The following is a 24,208-nucleotide window of genomic DNA, read 5'->3' as shown; positions in this document are numbered from 1 at the left end:
ACATCTTAGCTTAACCATCTCTAGGAACATTTGTGGTACTTTGTGTATCAGGGTATGTTTCCTCTTGGTAATAATACATTCCAACACATTTATTCGTCTCTCATTTTCTTATAGGATTAGTAAATGCTTTGTTCAGACATTTATGTAAGGACTAGTAGATTTATATCAGGTGAATAAAAATAAATCTAACAGAACTATTTAGAATTATCTTTAAGACTTTATTTTTCAATGATAACTACCTAAAAATCCTTACTGATATTAAAGCTGGTGCTAAGATGATTTTCTTGCACACTGACCAACACTGTCTCATTACTGAATGTGTCCATCTATTGTATCTTGGTTCAAAATAACAATGTTTTAAAGTTATAACATTTTAATGGCACATTGTCCTGGATTTAACCCATTTGGAAATTATATATTAAAAATAATGAGGGATTGTGTTATTATTTCCTCTGGTAGTTGAGCTAAAACAACAGTGAATTGTGTTTTCTTGAATTACTTAATCTTAAATACAGTTTCTAGCCTTCTGAAACAGAAAAAAAATCAAACTGAAGAAAGATAAAATATTGAAGGAATTTGAAACTGTACCTCTAATAATCCAAAACTCTGATTTCTTTTTATGATAAATTGCTGATAACATTTCTTTGGTATTAATCCATAGTGCTCTATATAATAACTGCAAATACAGACAAATACAGAGGTAGATATAATTCTGGAAAGCATTTTTTTTTTCATACTTTTCCATGGTCAGAGCAACCAAACTATGATTTTACTGTGCCATCCATACTAGCTGTTTTCCCAAGAGTCCGCAGCCCTCTTACACACACTCTGCAATGAAGTGAAGAAACATAACATACAAGGTAAGAAGAAAATCTCTGTTAGTAGCAGAGGTACAAGGAAGTAGAACTGGGGAGGACAACACATAGGAGTCCTGGTATTACAAAATGGAACTCACTCTATCAAGTAGTGTGAAGTAACGTTTCACTAGACAGCTGCATTGAGAAAAAGGAGCCTGAACTGTAAACTGTGGGATCAGTTCCATACTTAGACATTCATGCCAACTCATGCTTTTGTACCCAGCACTGAAATGGCACCAGTTAAGACAAGAACAACTGCATACACATCATGCCCTTCACCACCCCTTTCAGGCTTGTGGATGGTTCTAGGCACTGATGCTTAACTTCAGCTGCATGAGTCACCCAAAATGCAGATTTTTTTATACAGAAGAAATCTGTATTAGATATACTTTTTACTTAGTGAATACCTCAGAGTAAGCATTCTGTGGAATGTGGTATGAGAGTAGACCTCTGTGTGTGTGTGTGTGTGTGTACAAAGAATCAGTGTCTTAAAAAATTAATTTGTTTGGGCTTTTTAAACAACTAAGGTATGATGGTATGACTGATGGTATTACTACTTCGTCTGTTCAGTTTGCTGCATGTTCCATTCTGTTAGTTGTTTGTGGGTAGCAGAGATGAAAGCTGCTAGTTTGCCTTGGACACCAGTGAAGTGAAACTCATACGGTAGAAAAGGGAGGTTGCTGCATGCTCAGCTGCTGGGTGAGGAGGGCTGGGGTAAGGCACTGTCTGGACTTTGGGATAAGGCAGGCAGGGGGTGAGGTAGATGGCGAGCTGGCAGCACGAGGGCAGATGGGAGCCTCCTAACAACAACACATAGCCAGACTTCTGAAAGGGCAGGAAAAAGATGTCTTTTTCTAAAGGCCCAGAGGGGGCTGAATGTGGTTTGCTTGAACTTTGGAAACTACAGAAAGGTGCTAGACTGTAAGTGAGAGAAAATGACTGTCTTTGAAAGGACTCAGGGGAGACACTTGTTGACAAAACCTTTTATATTAATCCATCCACCAAGCAAATCCAAGTCTTCATTATTTTAAAAGTTATATAGTTTATACTCTAATAATCAATATCATTAAGTATTCAAAGGTCTTCTGCTATTTCTGTGGCACAAAACTGTGGCTAATTCAAGGTCCCGTAACAGATAGAAAGATTTCTCTGTCTTTAGCTTGCATTGAGGAAGAAAGATTATTCTGGTTGTTTCTAATACCTAAACCACAAGGACAAAGAGGAAAATTGCAAGGGAAGGTAACTGCTATCCCTTCATCTTCCATGTTACTTTAGACTGTTAATTCACAATCCTCTGACTCTGTGCAGCAGCTATAAAATATTTTTCTTGTGTTTGTTCTTTTGACAGACACACAAATTCCTGCGGTGCATGTCTAGTGCCTCTGTCAGCAATGGCAGCAGCTGGTGGCCAATATGAGGTCTAAAAGTCAAAAGCTGTACTCCAAAGATTTCTGCCTATAATGGTGACATGGTGTTACATTATTATCATGAGATGCCCAGACTGCCTCCAAGAACTTGCTTTCTGGATCCTACATGGAAAAGGAATTACTTCCTCAAAGCCTGGAAAAAAGAACTCAAGCATCAAAAATATGAATAAAATCACAAGAAATGGAGTGGCTTAAAAATAGGCTTGTTACATGAAAGATGTATATAATTTTTTTTAAATTCTATTTTTTTTAAGTTCATGATAGCTTAAAAAAAAAGAAAAAAAAGAAATTAAAAACTTTCAAGAAACACTTTCTCCAAATATATTTAACAAGACCTGTTTTGGTTGGTGGAGTGGGTTGACCTTGGCTGGCTGCCAGACCACCACCCAGTTGGTCTCTCACTTGGCCTCTTCAACAGGTCAGGAGAAGAAAAGAAGATAAGAAAGCTTGTGGGTTGAGATAAAGAGAAGGAGATCACTTACCAATTACTGTCACAGGCAAAGCAGACTCAACTTGAGGAAAATTAATCTAATTTATTGCCAATTAAAATAGAATTGGATAGTAAGAAACAAAGACAAATTAAACTAACACCTCCCCTTCCCCCTTTTTTTTTTTCTGGGCTCATCTTTACTCCTTCATTTCCATCTCCTCTACCTCCACCCCACCTTGAGAGGCATAGAGAGGAGGGATGAGGAATGGGTGTTGCACTCATAACAGTTCCTCTCTGTCTCTCCTTCCACACACTTTTCCCCTACTCCAGCATGGGGCCATAGTTCCTGCCAGGAGCCTGCTCCTGCATGGGATCTTCATGGGCTGCAGTTCCCTCTGGGCATAACCACCTACTCCAGCATGGGGTCCACCATGGGCTGCAGGAGAATCTCCTTCTTCTGTGACCTTGGTGTTCGTAGAGCTGTTTGTCACACTATTTTTCCTCACTCCTCACTTCTTGGCAGTGTTTTGCCCTTTCTTAAATGTTTTCACAGAGGCAACACCAGCTTGACTGATAGGCTCAGCTGTGTCCTGTGGTAGGTCTGTTGGACCCAGCTGGAACCAGCTGTGTCCAGAACAGGGCAGCCCCTGATCTCCTCACAGATGCCACCCCTCTAGCACCCCATTACCAAAATTTTAATTTTGCAAGAGGAAGACCACAAAAAGTTTAAGGCTTCTTTTCAAGATGCCTGCTTCCTAACTAAGGTGGACACTATGCATCTAATTCTTAAAGACTGATTTACTCTCAACCAACATCTAATTCCTGTGAGTGTTTAAGACAAAATATTTTATTCATTTTAGAGAAAGATGTTTCTCTGGAGTCAGCTGAAGATGATCAGAACACAGTGGCCTAATGATAAAGAAGTTAGGGACACAAGTTCCAACACATTGTGGAGTTGCACACGAATACCTCTACTACAGGTCTCTTGGTCTTTTGTCTACTTTCTTACAGTACAGAATAACTTGCATATAGTTTGATCTTGAACTCCACTAAGATTAGCTTAAAATTAGAGGCGTGACTTTTGTAGAAAGTCTCTTAGGTACAGAGTTCTCTCACAAACTGATATATCTATGTTGTAAATCATCTTCAGGCCATAGGAGAAAATAAAAACACAGCAAACATATATGATTCCCCAGTTTCCCCAGTGTACTTTCTCTTCTTCAGCTTCATGTTTTTTATCTGTTTATCTTCTGTGGATTTCTCTTCCAAGTATTTTACTGGTCTTCTCTTGAATTAATTTATGGTTTTGATCTTTAAAGTTTTTTGGTGAAGGCCTCCAAATATTTTCTCCTTGTTGCCCAAAGAACGACCTCCTTTTGTTTGTTTTGTAACTCATGCACAAAATTATCAAGCTCTCTTAAAAAAAGAAAAAATGTCTCTTTTTTAGAAGGCTGTGCCAGAGCTTCTCTTGAAAAATGATTAAAAAGTCTTCCAATTTCCATTCTAAATGTATTCATGGCCAATCCATTCCCATTTGTTTTGTGCTAATTATCTGATAGTTAATATGTTGATTCTTTCAGAAAGACTTGCTATGTCTCTTCTCAGACATCATTTTGCTAGACTAAACAAGTCAAACTTTCTAGCATCTGCTCACAAACCATTTTTTTTATTTCTTTAACTAACTACCCTGCACCTTTTCTAGTCTTAATTAATGTTTGTTGGGGATTAAAACAGAGATGGAGAAGATAAATAAATCCAGACCTTTGCATCCTACCCCCAGAGATTCTTTTTAGATGTTATTCCTCTATGCTTCTTTTAACTGTGATATGCTAAAATGCTCTGTGTAGCTGGTGATGGTACCACTCTTATCAGAAAATTTTCCATTTGACATGTTGAAGAAATTAACCATCAGATCATCATTTACCTGGAGATCTGTAAACAGCTCTGGTTGTACAATAAATGAAAGCAAGAGTATATGCACAATATGCAAGGTATAACCCTCAAACAAAAACCCCAGTTGTAGTTAGAGACAGACCTCAGCCATACCCACTGCCTCTTGGTAATCTTTGGAGAAGTTCCAAGTCCAATGCCAGTCCTGAATTTTGTGGCTCGATCCATGCCAAGACACAGGGAGAACAATGTTGTACAGGGCTCAGAGAGCGACCTGGCTTCTGAAGTCTGCCAGAGATTCCCAGAAGTCTGGATCTATCAGTGTTGCTGGCACCCACAGGTGTCTATATGAATGTGTCTGTCTGTGTCTCCGTTTCTATTTTAAACTGCTGTTTCCCCCCCCAGGGCAATCACCACATTGACGTCAGAACATTGCCCAGCACCTCATTTATGTCTGAGAAGAGAAGGAAACAGTGTTGAGAAGAGAGCTCAATGGAAAAAATAATATTCAGTGTGTGTTAAAAGCATTGAGGGAGGAGGAGTAAGTGGAAGAGAAGGGAAATTTTAAGTCAGTTTATTTATATTATCCCAAATACACCAAAAATGGTTATTTTGGATATAAATACTGCATTAGTATCTGAGAATACAGTTAGGCAATTTTTTTGGAATATCTGAATACCTGACTATACATGAAATAGCTTGAAGATATTTCTCATTATTTTTTTCTCCATTTGAGAATATTTTTATAGCCATTAGCCAAAGGTCATGATAAACCTATGATGTCTTTTTCTTTCATTCGATGTACTTTTCTTATAGTAATCACACATATCTTTGCAGCAGATATTAGATATTTATAGAACTCTATCTTGCTAGTCATAACATCATGTACTTATCTGAAACTGTTGTGAGCTCCAGATGTAGCTAGACAGTATCTTGACCAATAAACTCTGGTGTTAATGCACAAATTAGGCAATCTATGCTCATGTGTCTTCTTGAGTCAGATAATGACAGCATGGAGTTGTACTGTGTGTATGTATTTGAATTCAGCACTCAATGTCCAACATTTTTTTTTTAAATAATGATTTGTCTATTTTGGTTGACCAGAATGACTTTTAAGAGATTTTTATCATCTCTGTGACCTAAAGCAATATAGGCAAAACACCATGTTACACAACTTTCAAACTGCAGTCTGTTTTACATCCTACCTTTCCCTTTTCTCTGTTACTGAACTTTGTTATCCATTTGCATCCCCATTTCCTGTTCTTTTATTAGATTCATTCTCATTTAACTCTTCTTCTTCCTTCCCGGTCCTGCAGTCCAGTGGGTATGTGAGAATCTTGGCTTTCATTTTTTAACATGGAATTTTTTATTCTTAACATGGTGGATCAGGGCCAAATAACTTAACCCCAAAGGAGAGTATTTGAAGCTATTACTATTTGAAGCTTGTTTGGTTTAAAAGCTGGTCTTATAATTGGGAGAGACTGGCTTCATATTTTCTGAAGGCTTGTGGTCGGCAATATTGCATGGAGCTTCTCCAACCTTGGGCATCTGTAGAGAGACTGATGACAAAAGCAGTCTTTGTATTCCTCTGATTTTGGACACTGCTCTCAAATATAGCTGGCTGATATTTTCATGGAAAAACTGAGTTTGGTCAACATTTTCATTTTTTTACCAAAGAAGAAGTAAATCTCTATCCCTACTCATTTCTGCATTCTGCTTTTGCAACTTAAGGACAAAGAGGAAGGATATCTTGACTTCCCTTCTCTTCAGTTAAAACCAAAGCAAACTGCCTGGTTTTCATTTTATTGGTTAAATTGTGGAACAAGAAAACAACTTTTAATTTTATTTGAAATGTTGTGGGAAGTTTGTTTTTCACCAAACGTGTAGAATACTTGTCCAGTGTTCCTTAAATCTCTGGACATTGTTGTTAACTGTTGGCACTAAGAGTCCAGACCTCTGATTCTTCGCATGACTAACAGCTGACAACCCAGGAAAAAGTTATACACACCTTCTCCCGATAACCCAAAAGGTCCCTTTTGCTATTCTTTGGAAAGCGCGGTGCTTTGCTGAGGGACATTGCCCTCTGCAGCCTGTGCTTGCAAACAGCCATTTGGTGTTGGCCTCGCTCTGAGGCCTGGGGTACCAGGAAAGCTAAGTTCTATTTTGGTTACACTAGCTCTATTTAACCTGAAGTGGAGATTTTGTTGTTGTTGTGAGGATTATTTTCAGTTTGTTTGTTTGCTTTTTCACTTGAGGGTTCTTTTTTTGTAAAGAAAATGGTACAGAATGTGTAACAACATAGCAAAAGACAATAGAGACTAGTTCTGCAGGTGAAAAAAGAAAAGAAAAAGGCAAAAAAAAAAATTAAAAATACTTACGCCTGCCTGCTTTTCTCAGGCAAAGCTACAGTTGCCTGTTAGGTGTGCAAGGAATTCAGGATCAGACTGAGTCATTAGTGCTAAACCCTGAGACACTAGCTGGTTAGGTAACCTGGCAGCCAAGTGTTGGAAACATCCAAACAAGTCTCAAACACAACACAAAAGAGGTTGATTTACTGCTTTCCCTGCAGCCAGCGCTTGTTTCCATAGAAATAGCTTTGGGTTGCTTCCTGGTTTCATGAGTCCTTTATATACCTCTGGTATACTGTGTCACGGCATAAGGGGAAAACGTGGAAACCTGATTCATCGCTCACTTGTAACAACTTTACACTGGTGCTAATCAAGAAATGTGACTAAATTATTCCTGATTTGTAGAGCAGTTCCTCTTAGTGGTCTAATATTGTTTGTTTTCCTTTAAGGAGATGTACTGAAATTACACTTCTTACAATGTATTGAGAAGAAATTAATCTAAAATTTTTTACATTGAAAACCTTATTTACAATATTTTATTTACCTTTTTGCATGTAAAAGTTTTACCTTTTTAATAGTAACTTGGAGCTATGTGATCCTACTATATTCAGAATAATTATGGCAGAGCAAATTTTAGAAACAAGAATAAGCAGCATTTTTCACTTCATTGTTTTTCTTTTCCCTTTTTACATAAATAGGAAAGTTTTATTTCTCATGAAAATACGACGTTTAAAGTTATTTGTAAAAGAAAAACAAGCTCATGTACTAGCCTGGTGGTTTATTATGCATAAGTAATTACTTAATTCAGAAGTTTCAAATCAAGCTGCTTGCAATGAGTTACCTAAACCTATAATATTTCACCTCAGGAAAGTTGTCAGAAATGCTAAATACAAGAGTCCCCTCTCAAAGAGCCCATGCCCTATCAACTTATAGCTGATGTCAGTATCTTATTTATTTCTAAGAAAACTAAGGCTATAATGACTGGAGAAATCAGGTATCATGTTGATAAATACACAAAATTATGGCTATAATTTCTTGATTGGCAGAATAATAAGGTACGTACCAAAGTTATACACTTCAGAGAGTTCAGCTCTTCTTATAATTACTTTGGATGAACTGTGTCCTATGCTAATAACAGACACTAATGCCGGCATATGAGATGCTAATGGTTTGCAGCATTCAATGCCTCCAAATTCAAAATATCTGTATTTCTTCTTTGGTGTGGTTTTGTGGTGTTACACACTAAGGTTGCTAAAGACCCACCTGAAAGCACTTACACACATGTCAGTTTCCATACCTACTTACTAGAGTTCTTAAGCATGTGTTTCAAATCCTCATAAAGTCAACAGGAATTGCACATATACCTAAATAGTGAGATGAGTTTGAAAGGACAGCCCTTATGAGAGGAGAGCTGGTTCAAAACTTAATGAAGTCAAGAAGAACATTTCATTCAGTCTGAATTGGCTTAGGTGGTATATGTATAAGAACAAAACAGTTGCTGCTTCAAAACAGCTCACCATTTGAAAATAAAAGAAAGCAAGCCGGGTGGTTAGGAACCAATGGGTAAATGGACACAGAGATGTAGCTTTGCTGAAGTTCTGCAAAAGCTTTCCTTGTACACATGGGGTACCAGGAAGAAAGCACAAAACTGACATGAACAATGGAGAGTAAAAAGACCTCATTGGTATCAATGTGGGTTTTAACATGTCCTACTTTAAAACATACTTTTAACCCCATTGTTTCTATCTCTTCCTCTTATACCTAACAGTAGAAGATGCATGACTGCAACCACTTTTCCCAGTTCCATCCTACATTTTCAAGTATATTTTTTGCCCTATTGAATTTATGCTGCAGACTCTAATTGTCTCTAAGCCAAACACTCAGTGTCCATCTTCATCCCCAGCGTACCTGGCAGATTATTTCAGCACTTTTGATCAAACTCTTCTAAAATTTGGCTTCATGGCCAATTCTTTCCTCTGACAGTGTTCTTGTGAGTCTATGAACTTCTTCGGTGCATACTTCACAGAAATTTCTTTATAATCTGCTTTCTGAGGTGCTTTTAGTGACAGATTTTCATTTGGGGCTATCATAGCCAGGCCCCACCTCTGAGAACTACCAATGGTGTTATATTCAGCTGTATTTTCCCCATCTTATTCAAACATGGACTGCATTATAGCTGTATTCTGGGTATATATACTTTTTATACTTAATCACAGTGCAGCCTTCATAACACATAAAGATTTAGCTACTGTCTTTGTAGTGATCTATTTAGTGCTCCTTTCCAAAGTAAAATCTTGGCCTTTCTGATGTTTCCTCATGGATTAATTTTTAATTTTTAGTTGCACATGTGCTGAAGGCTCCACTGATCAGCATGTTTGGTAAATAAGGAAGTTTGGTGCATTTTAGGCTGTAAATAAGGGGAGGTCAAACTTATAATTGGTGCAGAGCTGTACAATGAGAAATTTCCAGCTCCACTCAATGTACTTAATTGCTCAAGATGCTGAAGAACAAACCCTCACCATATGACAGCTGTCCCAAATCTGGCTATACAGTGCTATTATGCATAATTTTAATTTTGTACAACAACTAGGTGAGAGCAAACATATGACTTACTGCATTTTACATCAAAATGTTATCTTTGAAATATAAAAAGAAAGTCATTAGAAAAAACAGAAAAGAGACTAATTTATAAGCAGTTTGGAAGTCTCCAAATACAGCCTGTACATAACCCGAGGCACTCCAGGATTACCTGGAGCTTTTTGAAAACATGATGACAATGCAAATATTTTGCCTGTGTCAGAAATAACAAGTCAAAAAAAAAAAAAAAATCGCTGCATCAGAAAACAGGGAAGTGGAAGAAAAATTGTAGTGTGCTCTAATAAAATACATATAATAAAAATCCTCCTTTTTCAGATAGTTGAATTCTTGGTGATAATTGTGCTACAATTGGGAAGAATGTTGATGTTCAGCTTTGAAGGGACGTAATAACCTATAGTTTGGAAATCACAGTAATGAGAAAAATTTTTAATTCCTGTTTTCAATGATCCTACCACCATATGGAAGCTGGCTTCAGTCATGCTGTGCTACATGAAATAAAAGAGCATCAATATCACAAATAGGCTTGGGACATGATTCATTGTAAGTGAAGTTAAGGGAAACGGGAGCTGATGCTTCCTGAATAAGGCCAAATAATTCCAAGTAAAGAATAATGGTAGAAAACTCCTGCCCTGTCTCTCTGTCTTTGTATCCACTTACTGTGCAGGGACAGTGGTTTCATGAGAATTACTCCCACTTCTCTTTAGTTATTGTGCAATTGTTACTATGCCTTGTGCTGCTTAACATGGCTAGAATGCCACTTGTATCAAAGCATACTGTACAAATTAGTTTGTTGTTATGTTTACAGAAAGGATCGATCTGTGAAATGGGATGTGAAACAGTGTTCTACCAAACTATTTGTTAAAATAATCTAACTATGTCAGATTAGTGAATTTAAGACTGTTTGAAAAATGTGGATTTATTCCTTTGTTAAACTACAAAGGTCACATGAATCTTCTCCATCTCCTTTGTACTGGAAGAAATTAATCTTCCAGGCAATCATTAGCTGTATCTAAGATTTATTAGGTCTACAATTCATGTCTGATCATCCAAGCAAGGCGCTTGAGAGACAAATAGCTGTATTTCCAGAGCATCTGGTTGGTGAGGCATTCCTGATGCTGGGACATTCCCGACTCTGAGGCATTCAGGTGTTTCAATATGAAGGTAGCACTAATAGTGATGGAAGAATAGGCTTTGGGTTTGCATACAAAAGTAATATGGGAAAAAGTGGAGAGTGTGGCAACCAAAGTGGACCAAAAAAAGATAAACTTCTCCAATATCTCTAACAGCACACAGTATCTCTCTTCAGAAGTATATACAAGTAAATATGTACTCATGTTTTTCTCTAAAAAAGAATATGTTGAGCAATTATCTGTTTCATGAATGTGACTTGTTTGCTATCACTATTCAGGCAGCAGTTAAGCTGTTGGTTTATGTTGTTCATAAATTTTCTTCAAGCAGAAGTGAATTTTTCAGATATCTGATGTCCATCACTGGAAACATTCTGCATGCATTTTAGGAACTGTAGACATGTAGCCCCAAACTACCCATTTCCTTGTTTTTTTTGTGATCTCTGTTGGATGTCCATCATACTTGCCAAATCATAATCTGAGAACGGAGTAGAGAAAGCTAGTGTGGTTTAGGGAAGAATTTTGAAATGTGGTTGCATTCCACTTTGGGAAAAAAAATAAAAGCTTTGATGGGTCGATGAAAGGCAATAGCACCCTTACTCCAAGGCAGTCTGTCTAGTGGGCTGCCCCCAGAAGAGATCACAGAAGCCCTGGTATTTCAAATTGCAGACAGTCTGGCAGACAGGTTTACCAAGAAAGTGGGAAAACCTGACAGGCAGGTTTTAGAAGGCTTCTGTCCAGATTCATTTATTTGAATTTTATCACAGTCCCTGTGAAACTTTATCATTTTGATTAACTGGGAAATTCTGAGGAAATAGAAATTTTGTTCAACTGTATTTTCAGCTAATGGAATTCATAGAGTTTATTCCTATTGTTCATACTCATTATAACATCATGATTTCAGTAAAATTCTGGTATCATGAACACCTGAAGAGAGAGAAAATTAAGATCTTCCAAAAAGAGTAAAAGTTGTGCTAAAAATTTAATAAACATTTTCCTATAAATGTGGAATGAAAATATTTAGGTACTGTTTTGATAGAAAGATAGCTACTGTCAATGCCTTAATATATGACCAAATCTTGTCTTCGTGGTTATAAGAGTACCTGAAAGATCAAATTTCACTGTAGGATGAAGTTTAATTTTGTGAGATGTTCTGCAAAGGAGGTTACTGTCTAGGCTTGGAAAACATTGTTTGAGAGTAAACAAACCAAATAGTAGGGAATGAAGCTATTTGAGGGTAATGGCTCCTGCTTTCTGCAGTCTTTGGGGAATACTTAGCAAGAAGGGAAAAATAAGTATGAAAAACAAGACTGATCAAGACTGAGTGCTGGGAAGGAAAAAAGTTGATATGCTAACTGTACTGCAGTGAGCTTCTCAGACAGGGATTAAACCATTCAGCTGTTTGTTGCCACCAATAGCAGCAGCAGTAACCAAGTAACACAGAGAAATGATAGAGATCCTTCTTTACTTTTCCCCAGAGACTGCATCCTCTTTGGGAACTCTCAGTTTTGAGAACTGGTTTAATTGCAGTCATTTTTAGCCTGCACAGCTATTGCGTGAGCATGAGCAATGTGTAAAATGACTGGGATTAATTTCTTTTCTTTGTGTAACAGCGGATCCTGATGTACATTTATTTTGTTTTTACAGGGAAAATAAGCCAAGTGGTTTGCAAAAGCCCAATAGCAGGTGGTGGTTTTATTGCCATCTACTGCACATAATGGTAATAATCTATATCGATAGTCTAATATGGAAATATTGTTATGTCCTGTTAAAATGCAATAAATACCATGTTTTACAGACAAGTTAAAGAATTGCTTGAGAGTATAATCATTATGTGCATATGCCAAAGCAAAGTAGGGGAAAGGGAAGGGGAGACAATTTAGTTTTCAAGCAATTCAGATAGATAGGCTGCCAAGAATTTAGAATACTTAATTCACATAGAAATGTGTGCACTTCCAAAGGCTTTGGAGATGCAGAAGACACCTCATAAACCTCTGTACTTATCCTGCTTGGAGCACAGAGTTTCCAAGTTCTGGAGGAGAGTTCCTTATGTGCTGGAGGGAAGGTCGCCATAGTGTCTTGGAAGAAGGAGGTTGTTAAAGTTGACTGTTTCACAGTCTCTCTGGAAGAGTGAGATTAGCAGCAAGCAATCCACGCAAGAAAATAAACACATAAATAAAGTAAGAAGTCCAGCTTGTATTAGAAAGATGACTACTTTTAGAACATTATTAAGCAGAAATCCTTCTTCACTGATTAGCAGCATTTTCAGTGAAATTAACCATGTAGAAGCCAGCATCACTGGCAGGAACTGTGTCAGGTATAAACTCACTGGAAACTGCTTCTTCTTCTGACATTTTGTGAAGGTTGGATGGGTGCATGCATTTCAAGTTTGAGGAATTTTTTCTTCTGTCTGCATGTTTTTAATTAGGGTAACATTTTACCGGACCATGTACTGAAGTCAGAGCTGAGCCATGATATGACCAATTGAACATGACATTCCCGGCACCCCAAGGTACTCTAACATTAATTAGAGCCATCAGACTGTGTTATCATCCTGTTTGGTTATGATTTGCATGGTTTTCATATTAACTTCAGAGTCATTCTGGTTCTGAACACAAGCCTGTGTGTCACAACTGGATCCGTATCTGATCCAGGTGTGAATGGCTATCAGGGTTGGTACCAGCTGGGTACACTTTAAATGGATATCTATGAACTATAATCCCTTTTTTTTTTAGATGCAGGTTTTCCATCTCCTTTTAGTTACTATGAATCATTACAGAGACTGAGAGAGGCAGAATTTAATCATGATATATTTTACAGTCCTCACACCTTTTAATCTGAGAACCTGTCACTCAACTTTGTCTCCATTTGCTAATGCACTATTGTAGCAAGGTCAAAGAAATAATGAGAGCACAAGCATAATAGTACAGCATAAACTCTTCCTGTCCTTTTTATTGGGACTAAAACCTCTAAAATGCAGATTTGAGACTTCTACCTTTATTCTGCACACAAAGTTACTTCAGCAACCAATCTATGAGTAGGTCTTGTTACTCCCGGGATCAATATTGGTTTTTTTGTTTTGTTTTTTGTTTTTTTTTAATTTATACATATATTTTAATTTTCCAACTTTTGCGTATCAGATCTGTGATTCAGAAGAGAAACTCAGAGATTTTTGGTTTTCATCTTGTGTATAGAACTTGTAGTCATTTTTAGAAATACTTAGCACCTGACCTTCTGCCTATACTCAGTTGGGTCTTCACTAGAGAGTCAATATATCTGAGAAAGAAATTGGTCTGATCAGTGATCTTTCATCATGGCTTCCTTGTCAAGTCCCATTTCAATTTTTTTTTTTTTCCCACTTTTTGTCTTTCCTGTAAATAAATTACTAGAAAGCTATTTCATTTCCATTAGTTGAAAAATAGGAAAACAAGATAGCTACTGTTTCTGGCAATCTGGTTTTGACTGTACTTGAAGAAGTATAAATGCAGATGTTTTCAGGATTTGATGGTTTAGGCTTTAAGCAAACTGCAGGTCTTTTGGAGGTGCAGGAAGCTGATTTTCCAGGGACAATGAAGAGTTTCATATTGAGGATATAATCCTAATAGACCTGATAAACAAATATTTTCATTAAAATTATAATGTTAATTGTGAGAACAAATGCAGAATGATTAATGGAAAGGAAGATTTAGAAACTTATGCACAGAAGGAAGAAACCAAACCTCTAACAGATTGGTATGCTCTAATTGTGAAAACAAGGTATTATTTATCCTATTTCAAAAAGAACTGACTCATGAAAACAGTCTTGTACCAAGCCTACTCAACAAATATATTCAGTTTGGTGTAGTACTCTCTGGTGCTCTATCAGTAATCAAAAAGGAGATTGGAGAAATTTATCTCAGAAGTTACAGAGCCAGTAGTATGACCTCTGTACAGTTTTAAAGGAAAGAATAATAAAGGCCATGGATATGCATGTAAAATGGTATTAAATACAATCCAGGTTTGTTAAAGATAGATCATACCTTTGATATGATCATTCTTTCGTAAAACCCCCCTTATTTTCTAGACAGAAAAAATTCACTAAATCTCACCCATCTTAACACAATGCCACAGGAAAAAAAAATATTAATTATATTGGAAAAGATTGTGATTAGGACAAGAATTACAAAGAAGACAAACTGAGTAAAAGAACAATAATGTTTTGTGTTGAATTAACAATTTCAGGCTGGGGAAAGCTACTACTACTATCAATGTTGCAAGTGATCTCTTTCTTTTAAAGTACTCTTTATGACTTTGACACAAAAAGGAGTGGGTGAAAGAAACATGGTACAAACCAATTTTTCTTCTCTAAGTATCAAAGACAGTTAATATAGTAATTCTTACTTTATAAATTTATGATTTATTGATTCATGACTGTTGCTTGCATTATGCTTTACTGTACAATAAATGAATTTTATTTTCTTTGACTGCTTGATTTCATATGGACAAGCTATCCTCTGAACTTCAAAAGGAGTGCTCACATCATTCAACTTATGCATATATTTAAATAGTTTGTTCTAAGAGTCCTTCACATTGCAGAAAATTTGTAGAACTTCCTATATCTAAATGTTAATACGCAGAGTAATTACCTTCATGTTTTCCTCATTCTAATTCATAAAGGATGAATTAACAGTGATGTTTCACCCCAGAATTTCTTAGTTGCTACTTCTATTCAGATCTGTGAAATTATTTAAACAACTTTTTTTGGTATTGGAACTGTACCGTTCTCTTGGAAGACGCTTTATTTCCCTTAAGAGTGAAAAGGACAAAAAAAAAATTTAAAAAAATTGCTTATCTTGGCATAAGTTTAAAAAAAAAAGAAAGAATAATGAATAAGCAGAAATATCCCTACCCAAATCCCCTGCGGCATGTAATAAATCATCAATGTAATAAAGTAATGTAATAAAGTTAGCAGCTATGCAAACTATTTCATGGGAGTTGAAATGCATTTGAGACTCTGGGTTTTTTTCTGTAACAAATATCACTGGAATTCCAGATAGCAATGGAATACTTGATAAAATAGATGCAGATTTATAAAATTAGAATTGGAAAATGGATCTATTTTTAATCTTTCCATCACTACTTCACAGGAAAGGATCTATTTACAGAATCATAAAATCATTGAATTATGTAAGATGGACAGGACGTAGAGAGGTCCAGGCTGATCCACACTTCTGTTCAAAGTAAGCCCAGTTAGAGCCCAGTAAGGACTTGTCCAAGAAAGTCCTGAATATCTCCAAGGATGGACACTTCACAATCTCTCTGGGCAATGCTTTTCAGTATTTGACCATCCTCATGGTAATTCTCCACCCCCTCCCCTCAAGTCAAAGTCTCCTATGTACTAGTAAGGACATTAAATAATATTGACTCCTATATTTATCCCTGAGTGATGTCACTAGTAACCAGCCAGTCTTCGTATTGCTGATCACAGCCCACTGGGCATAGTGATCCAGCCAGTTTTCTCAGCCCCTTCCATTTATTCAATTCTTATATCACCAGTTTCACTCTTAAGGATACTAGGGGAGACTACGTCAAACACCTTACTTGAGCCAGGGTGTACAACACTCAGTGCTTCCCCACTTGTCCACAATGCCAGACACCTGATTGTAGAATGCAATCAGGTTGGTCAGGCAACCTGTTGTTGGCAAGACCATGATGGCTGTTCCCAACCACCTTCTTGAGTCCATGTGCCTGGACATCCAGGAGCGTCCATCCAGGATTTGTTCTACGACTTTCCTGGGAATCTAGGTGAGGCTGACTGGCCTTTAGCTCCCTAGGTCTTCCTTGCCTTTCTTGAAGGTCAGCTTGTCTGTTTTCTTTTGGTGTCAGGAATATGCCCCAATCACCATGACCTTTCAAAAATTATACAGAGCAGGCACAATAACATCAGCCAGCTCTCTCAGCCCCCTTGAGGGCATCCCATATGGTCCTATGGACTTGTATCTGCATGTCTAATTTGCTTAAGTGCTCCCTAAGTGTATCTTCCTCTACAGTATGTATAATTTCACTCCCATGGACTCTACTAATAGGCTCAAGGACCGGGGAGGCCTGAGAGACTCGTATTTGTGATAACAGAATTAAACCAAAGCACTCAGCACCTCAGCTTTCTCAGTGTCCCTCATCACTAGATCCGTGGCCCATTAAGCTCTAGACACATGTTTTCTGCTCCCTTCCTTCTGCTGTTGATGCACTTCTAGACACTCATCTTGTTGCCCTTCACATCTCTTCCCAGTTCCAGCTCTAGCTCAACTTTGCTTTTCTGGTTTCCAACCTGCAGGCATGAGCAATATCTTTGTACTTCTGGGTAGCCTGTCCTTGCTTCTACTGTCTGTGGGCCTCACTTCTGCAACTGAGCTCAGTCAGGAGTTCCCTGTTCATCCATTTTGTTTTTCTGACCCACTTGCTCAACTGTACACTTATTTTCCTTGAAGATCAATGAGCAATTTTGAGCACATTTTTGGTCTTCAGAGAAGTATCTCATGTGTTCCCACCAAGTAGATCCCTGAATAATCTGATATCTACCCTCCTAAAGCCAAGGGCTGTGATGATTACATGATTACACTTTTTGTCTCAATCACTCGGTTGCAAGTCTGCCCTTGACCTTCACAGCCTCAGCCAGCTCCTCCTTGTCTGAGCATAGAAAGTAAATCCCCTAGTTACCTTAACTGTTATCTGCATGAAGGAATTGACTTCAATACACTCCAGTAATCTCCTGGATTGCTTGTACCCAGTCCTATTGTCTTTCCAGCCAATATTGGAGTGGTGGAAGCCTCCTATGAATTCTAGGCCCTGCGATCATAAGTATTATTCCAGCTCTCTAAGGATGGCTTTATTTATTTTCTCTTTCAGATCAAGTGGTTGGTAGCATATATTCACAACTATTTATTTTCCAAAAAGTCTGTCAGGATGTTAAATTCAAATTACAAAATGAAGAAAAAATATTTGAAGTCAGCTGATAACTATGACCCTACAGATCTCCATTTTTAACACTGACAATCCTAAATATATTTGTTTATTTTCTTTCTTTGGAAATTTTGCATGTTTTTTCTAAAATCCCCGCCCCCCCCCCCCCCTTTTTTTTAATCCCATTATATAATGGAAGGTATATGGAAAAAGTCTGGGCTTCATTCTGTTCTAAAATTTAGTGTCGTATTCTTTATGTGTGTATGTATGTGGGGGCACACACACAGAAGATGTTTTTAGAAGTTTTGAAAGCTTTTGAATAATCCAAATCTTTTCTTTACCTGAATTTTTCTGAATATTCAGACAGAATACAAGTTTTCCAAATTGTTCATTAAACAGAACTTTGACCCCTTCAAACCTACACTAAGCTAGATTTTCTGAACACGATACATGGGATGGTTGTTTTTATCAGTTGTATGAAATATATTATATGAAATATTGGATATGAGATTTTCTTTCTGTCCTCGATCAAAAAATATTGTTGATGTTCTTGCCTTTTGGCATCTAAACACTTTGTATGTTGTTTACAAATGTCTGGTACTATTGGTATTAATACAATACAACAGGGAAAGAATCAAGATAGATTGAAAAGAGTTAGTTCGGGCGACAAGAAAAGAACAGTATTTTAGACCAGGGTCTTCCTGGGTAGAGTCTATGTGAGTAATAATCTTAATGACAATGAGGACTATATAGACATCGTCCAAGTATTATCAACTTTTTCTATCCCTGCCAAACTGTCACTACATAAAGCTTTACGTAAGGTCAGGTACTGCCCAATCCACTGGAAAAGAATGAAAATAACTTTCTTTCTCTTTACTGAAAGAGTACAGTCAAGAAAGGACAAAGAAAAGAAAACACAAAGGAACTTGTGAGGAATCAAAACTGGCATATATGTTTTTCATTAACTGAGTAACTTAGGGAGTCAAGATGGGCCTATTGATCAAGGTCTGACAATTTTACAGAACTAATTTAAACTATTGCTTAAGAACTTTCACATTTTGTGGTTTGACATGAATCCAAATGATATCTTTTTCAAAACTGCTCTTAAAAGCATAACATAATGAACCTAGAATGATGTACTGAGCTTTGCTCTCCAGGCTAATGAGCCAGTCACTCTTATTTTGACTAAATTTTTATTGACTTCCTATTGCTCAGGTGGATTAAATATTTCTTGGCTTCACCTGAGAACAGAGTCATTGTAAAAGTTCAGAAATGTCTGCATGTACAGCCAAACATTTTTGTTTTAAGACTAAATATCTAAAATTTAGCTTTTATGTCTATTTTTAGTAATTAAAATAGAATGAGTTTTTTCTTCTTGTACAGCTAAATAGAATTTTAAAAATATCTATACTTTTCAAAACCAAACAGCTTTTACTGGTTGGAGTTAGCTTTCACATTTGATTGCTTTGGTTTAAAAGTTCATGATATCATTAACAGATTATTCAGTATTCTTTTGCATATGCACGTATATTTCACAAAGCTAAAAATAAGTGATAACAGGAAATTATTAAAGTATTGATAATAACAAATAATTGTAAAGAACAATCTAATTTATGACATCACTAATATTTCTCAAAAAGAGACTAAGACTATTGAATGTCAGACTTCAACTATGTATGACCTACCTGATTTCTCAGGTTTCCATTAAAAATTTGATAGGTCATCAAGACTTAGTTTTTTAAAGAAATGGCTAGCTGCATACAAGAGCAATCTAAAACAGGAGAATAATCTGACTTGAAATAACAACAGTATTTTCTGTGTAAGTAAGCACAGAAAACTTTGGGAGTTTCAATGAAATGAATTCCTACTACCTTTTTTAAGGACTATTGCAACTATCCAGACATACTGTTTTTGATCTAAATGGTCGTGTTAACCTAAATGACCCTAGAAAGTAATGAAATGAGATGTTCAATGGTTCTTTAAGTACTACTATTTGCAGAAAACTTTAATATTTTAACAGTAAAGAATCTTTCTATACTCAGGCTGAGAAGATTAAATATGTTAGAATGAGATACCTCCTATTGGCAGAAAGTACCTTTAGGACATGAGCTGTGCTTATCACAAAATCTGTGCATTTGCATAGCAGACTGTTTCAGGCCAGAAAACTACTGCTTCTTCATGAAAGTAGACACAATAAGCCCAAAACATAACACCCAGAGATACTGACCAGATATGAAGAAAAAAAAATAATCAACCCCCTGAATTTTGGTTGCTGAGAGAAAAATGGAAGACATTTAAAGTAGTTTTGATTTTAGCAAGTCCCAGAATTTACAGGTGGAGTGTTTTCACACTAAAGCCTTTTTTTGGCCTTCCATCAGGCTTCAGTATCTGGAAGTACTGAACCTGGATTTACATAATTACTGATTTTGTATACATAAAACAAAAGCACTATTTTTCCTTTGAAGAGATGCAGTTAGCACGAGGGTAATGTTTTCAGATTTTTTTTTTGGTCTGCTATTACCCCCAGAGCACCTCGAGTGGACTTTTTTCCCAACTCCCCATCCAACAAATTCTGGAAATCCACAAGCAAAAAAAAAAAGAAAAGAAAAAAAAGATAAGGGAATACAAGTAATGTCCTCTCTGGGCCTGTGGATTAGTTCTAGGAAAAAGAAAATAGAAGCATGGGAGCAGGGTCAGATCAAAGTTTAAGGCTAAAACCCAAACTGTCATCATATGTGCTGACTTCAACATGGCGACACCTTTCTCAGTGGAGAGATCCCTGTCCCTTTTGAAGGTAGAGGAAATCTTGATGATAGGAATCTCTAGTGAGAGTCCCTCACACCAAGCCCTTTCTGGTGTAAAGGAATAGAAAAAAACCAGTCTGAGTCCACTGAAATTTTTCACTCATTTAAATATTTTTAAATGTTTAATGTTTTTACAGACTACACCTTAGAATTTGAAATTCAAAAGCATTTTGAATACAAAGTTAATTGAATTGTACATTTCCTTCACAACTTTCACAGAACTATGCTGAGTAGTAGAAAGAACTCTGACATCCCAACCCTTTTTCTAAAGTGTTAGTTTGGCTGAATTTGCATTTTCTGATTCTCTCCTACCAAAAAAGTCTTGTTGAAATATATCTCTTCTAGTTCTCTTAAAGACACTTTTTCCATTACTCCATCACAGGATCTAGGAGGATAATTATTGTCTGGAAAACCTTCAGTGCAATGCAGCAACTGCCACAACTATGGTCAAAGCATAGACTGGGAAGTGCAACATTGTACTGGGCTTTCTATGTGGCTTTCAGTTCTATGTGATGGCCTGTTGACACAAAATTTTATGTGTTAAACATAGAACAGTTCTTAGGGGAATTGTGCAACCTCTGAATCCTACTAAACCATAAACAGGTCCTAGATGAGATTAGTGCATCCTAATTTAGCCATCCTAACTGGAGAAAGAATCACCGTCTAGAAATATCTGTCTCACTTTGCATTGATTGTACAGGAATCACTAGAAAATAAAAATAAAAACAATAAGCTGACTAAACCATTCACTGGAACACTGAAATGTTTAAGGTAATTCTATGCTTTTAATTGTTTTTATAATAAAAATACTGGAAATATCAATATTAAAATAGAATTTCAAAACCAAAATATTTTCAATTAAAAATGTCAAAATATGGTCACTTTTATAATCTGTTATGTTGGCTTCAACTAATTGGGAAATTTGATCTGAATTCAAGTTGGAATCACATAGGAATGTCTCCTTCAGCATAGAAATTAATTGAAATTTCTTGAAAAACTGTTGTAACTCTGAGGAGTACCTTGCTGGCAGGTCTCAGAAAGTGTGCCTGCATGAAGACATGTGCTGGCTGGGCCTTTTCTGGTAATGAGTCATAAACCCTCCTCATTGACTGGATGAGCAAAAGGTAAAGTTCCCTTCCATACTACACTGTCTTAATAAATGTGCGATATTTTTCATTCATTTCTTTTAAGGTGTGAGAACAGTAGGGAGCTGGTCTTACATTTACCCATACATTTTTAAATCATTCCAGTCAGAATGACACAGATTTCTAAAAAAACACAGTAAATAAAACCCTGAGAAATATGATCATCCATGGAAAAATAACAGTTCATTGGGAGAAGTCATCTTTGCTTATGGTTTAAATTCAAAGTCAAAACATTCGAACAGCACCAAAATTTTCAATGCCTTCATAAACCACCTTGTTTCCTCTGAGATAAATAAAGAAGTGAACACTCTATTTACTTGTTGGTCTTTCTTTCTTTCTTTCTTTCTTTCTTTCTTTCTTTCTTTCTTTTTCTTTATATCAGTTGAAGAAGGCTACCATTATTTTTTACTCTGAGCACCAAAAAAATCAGCAGCATTTGGGGCTGTAAGAAGTATACTTTTGATCCGTATCTTGAACTTACATGTAGAAATTCTGTCCTGTCCTTGACTGTATTGATTTTTTTTTTTTCTCTCCTGGGATACAAGCCATAATAATCTCAACTCACTGGAGCAGATACATCTTTTTCTTTGAAACTCTGGTCTAAAAGTGGCAGTATACTTGCAATCGTGGCTTTCAACTGGGAGAGTGGGCAGGTGAAATGACCTATGAAAATATCATTTTTTTTCCAGAGAAATTAGTTACAAACAAAAGGGAAGACTCTTCTTGACATTCTAGAAGCAACTGAAAATAGTGTCAGTCAAAGAAGATGGCAGTTCAGGCAAGACAGAAGTCCCTCCTTTATTTGCCTCATTGGTAAAAAAAAATTATGCATACAACTTTGGTGGAAGATGAAAAATGTCATTCATTGCAGCTACAGAAATCGGCTGTCATGGTTCTCTGAAGATGTAGAAGGGGGAGGAAAGAGCATCTTCCTGCCTTGATTCACTTTCTTTTGCTTTACTCGTTTTCTGCTCCATAGTAGAGCTCCATTCAGTTAAAAATGTGCTATGTAAGGTGTTGTATTCCCTTAATGTTAAGGCCCAATACATACAGCAAGGTGTCATGTAGCAAGATACCACATTTCTGTAACAACAAGGTCCAATAAAACCCTTGTTTAAACAAGCTTTTTTGTTTTTATTCATTCTAATGTGCAAGTAATCTCAGTTTGCAGTGCCCTACACATACATATGATTGAACGACATTTTCTTAAACTGAAAAAATGACAATTAATAGAGTGGGGAATCCAATTCAGTTTTCATCAATTTCAGTTAAGACTGCCTGGTAAGTAAGACACTTCTGTACATGTAAGGAAGTAATGTAGAAGGGTTAGTTTCTTTAGTTCTGAGAACTGAATACAGAGTATAAGCATCAAGCTATCGGTTACTTTAATCAAGGTGTATACACTTTTTTAAAAAGTAAAACCTTTTGTAAAGCTCTTTTTATTCTATGTCAATTAAGTTTACAGCAATTACTAAACAAAGTATATCTTGAAATTTCATTACTTTTCATGAAACAGTATGGAGTTTGGTTGGTTGGTTTTTTTCTTTTCCACCTGGACCTACTAGCATTTGCCACTCTAACGAAATTTAGCCCCCATTCACAACTATGAAAACCAGCTGCATCCTTAGGGGTTGAGTTTGAGGTTTTTTTCCACTCTCTTCCTGTGTCAAGCAGAGCACAGATGGCATGGTGGGAGGCCTTAGTGTATTGTTTAAAAAAAAAAAAGCTCTTTTCTTCTTTTCTTTATTTTTCAACATGTAAGAATCTGAAAGATTCAGAAAACTATTGTTTCTCAGCACCTCTGCAATACTTTCATCACTACCTTAGGCAATGATTGAAAAATGCAATTAGGCTTCACATCTTTAATGAATGTGAGTCAAATATCCTTAGATACCACAATCAGTGTCAAGCCAACCAAGAAAACATCTGTGGTTTACGTGTTTGTGTTTATGTATTAAGCAAAGATTAGAAAAAAATATTGTTTACTCTGTTTCAGTTTTGAACTTGCTGTTTTTACTAAAGCTGGCCCATTTCAGGTACAAACCAAGCTGGTTTGAAGTATGACTGTTATTTTTTTTTTTCTGTTTCAATATAATAGTATGATTAGACACAAGTATTTTCACTTATGTTGGTCTTGTTCTCTCTTTCTGGTTCTATGGAAGTTTATTAAGTCCCATAAGACTTTAAGGAGTAGAATGAAAGCATTTGAAATCTAATTTATAAAAATACTTTGTTCACATTCTTTTAATTATTTTTTTAACTGAAATTTTGATTAAGGTACATTTCTGCAAAATATATGTCAAACCACTTTCAATACTGTTAAATGGCTCTTTAAATTGAAAAAAACCAAGAGTAATCACTGGAAGTAATATTGGAAGCAATTTGCAGTGACTCTGCCCTTCTCACCCCAAGGAATTTTAAAGGAAATTGTCTTCCTAAGGTTATATCCAATATCATTAATTTAATATAAGGTGGGAAAAATTATATCTCCATCTTTTTGCTTATTAATTGCTATTTCCTTGATTCTGGCATTGCACAAAAAATTTGTAATCAATTGGCAGCCATGCTTTGCCTAAAATACTAAATTACCACTATTGCCTTTCTACTAATTCATCATTCAGACAGTCGTGACAACACACTTTG

The sequence above is a fragment of the Haliaeetus albicilla genome, chromosome 3 (genome assembly GCF_947461875.1).
Source record: "Haliaeetus albicilla chromosome 3, bHalAlb1.1, whole genome shotgun sequence".
In the NCBI taxonomy this organism is placed as follows: domain Eukaryota; kingdom Metazoa; phylum Chordata; class Aves; order Accipitriformes; family Accipitridae; genus Haliaeetus; species Haliaeetus albicilla.
This window is presented reverse-complemented; position numbering follows the sequence as displayed.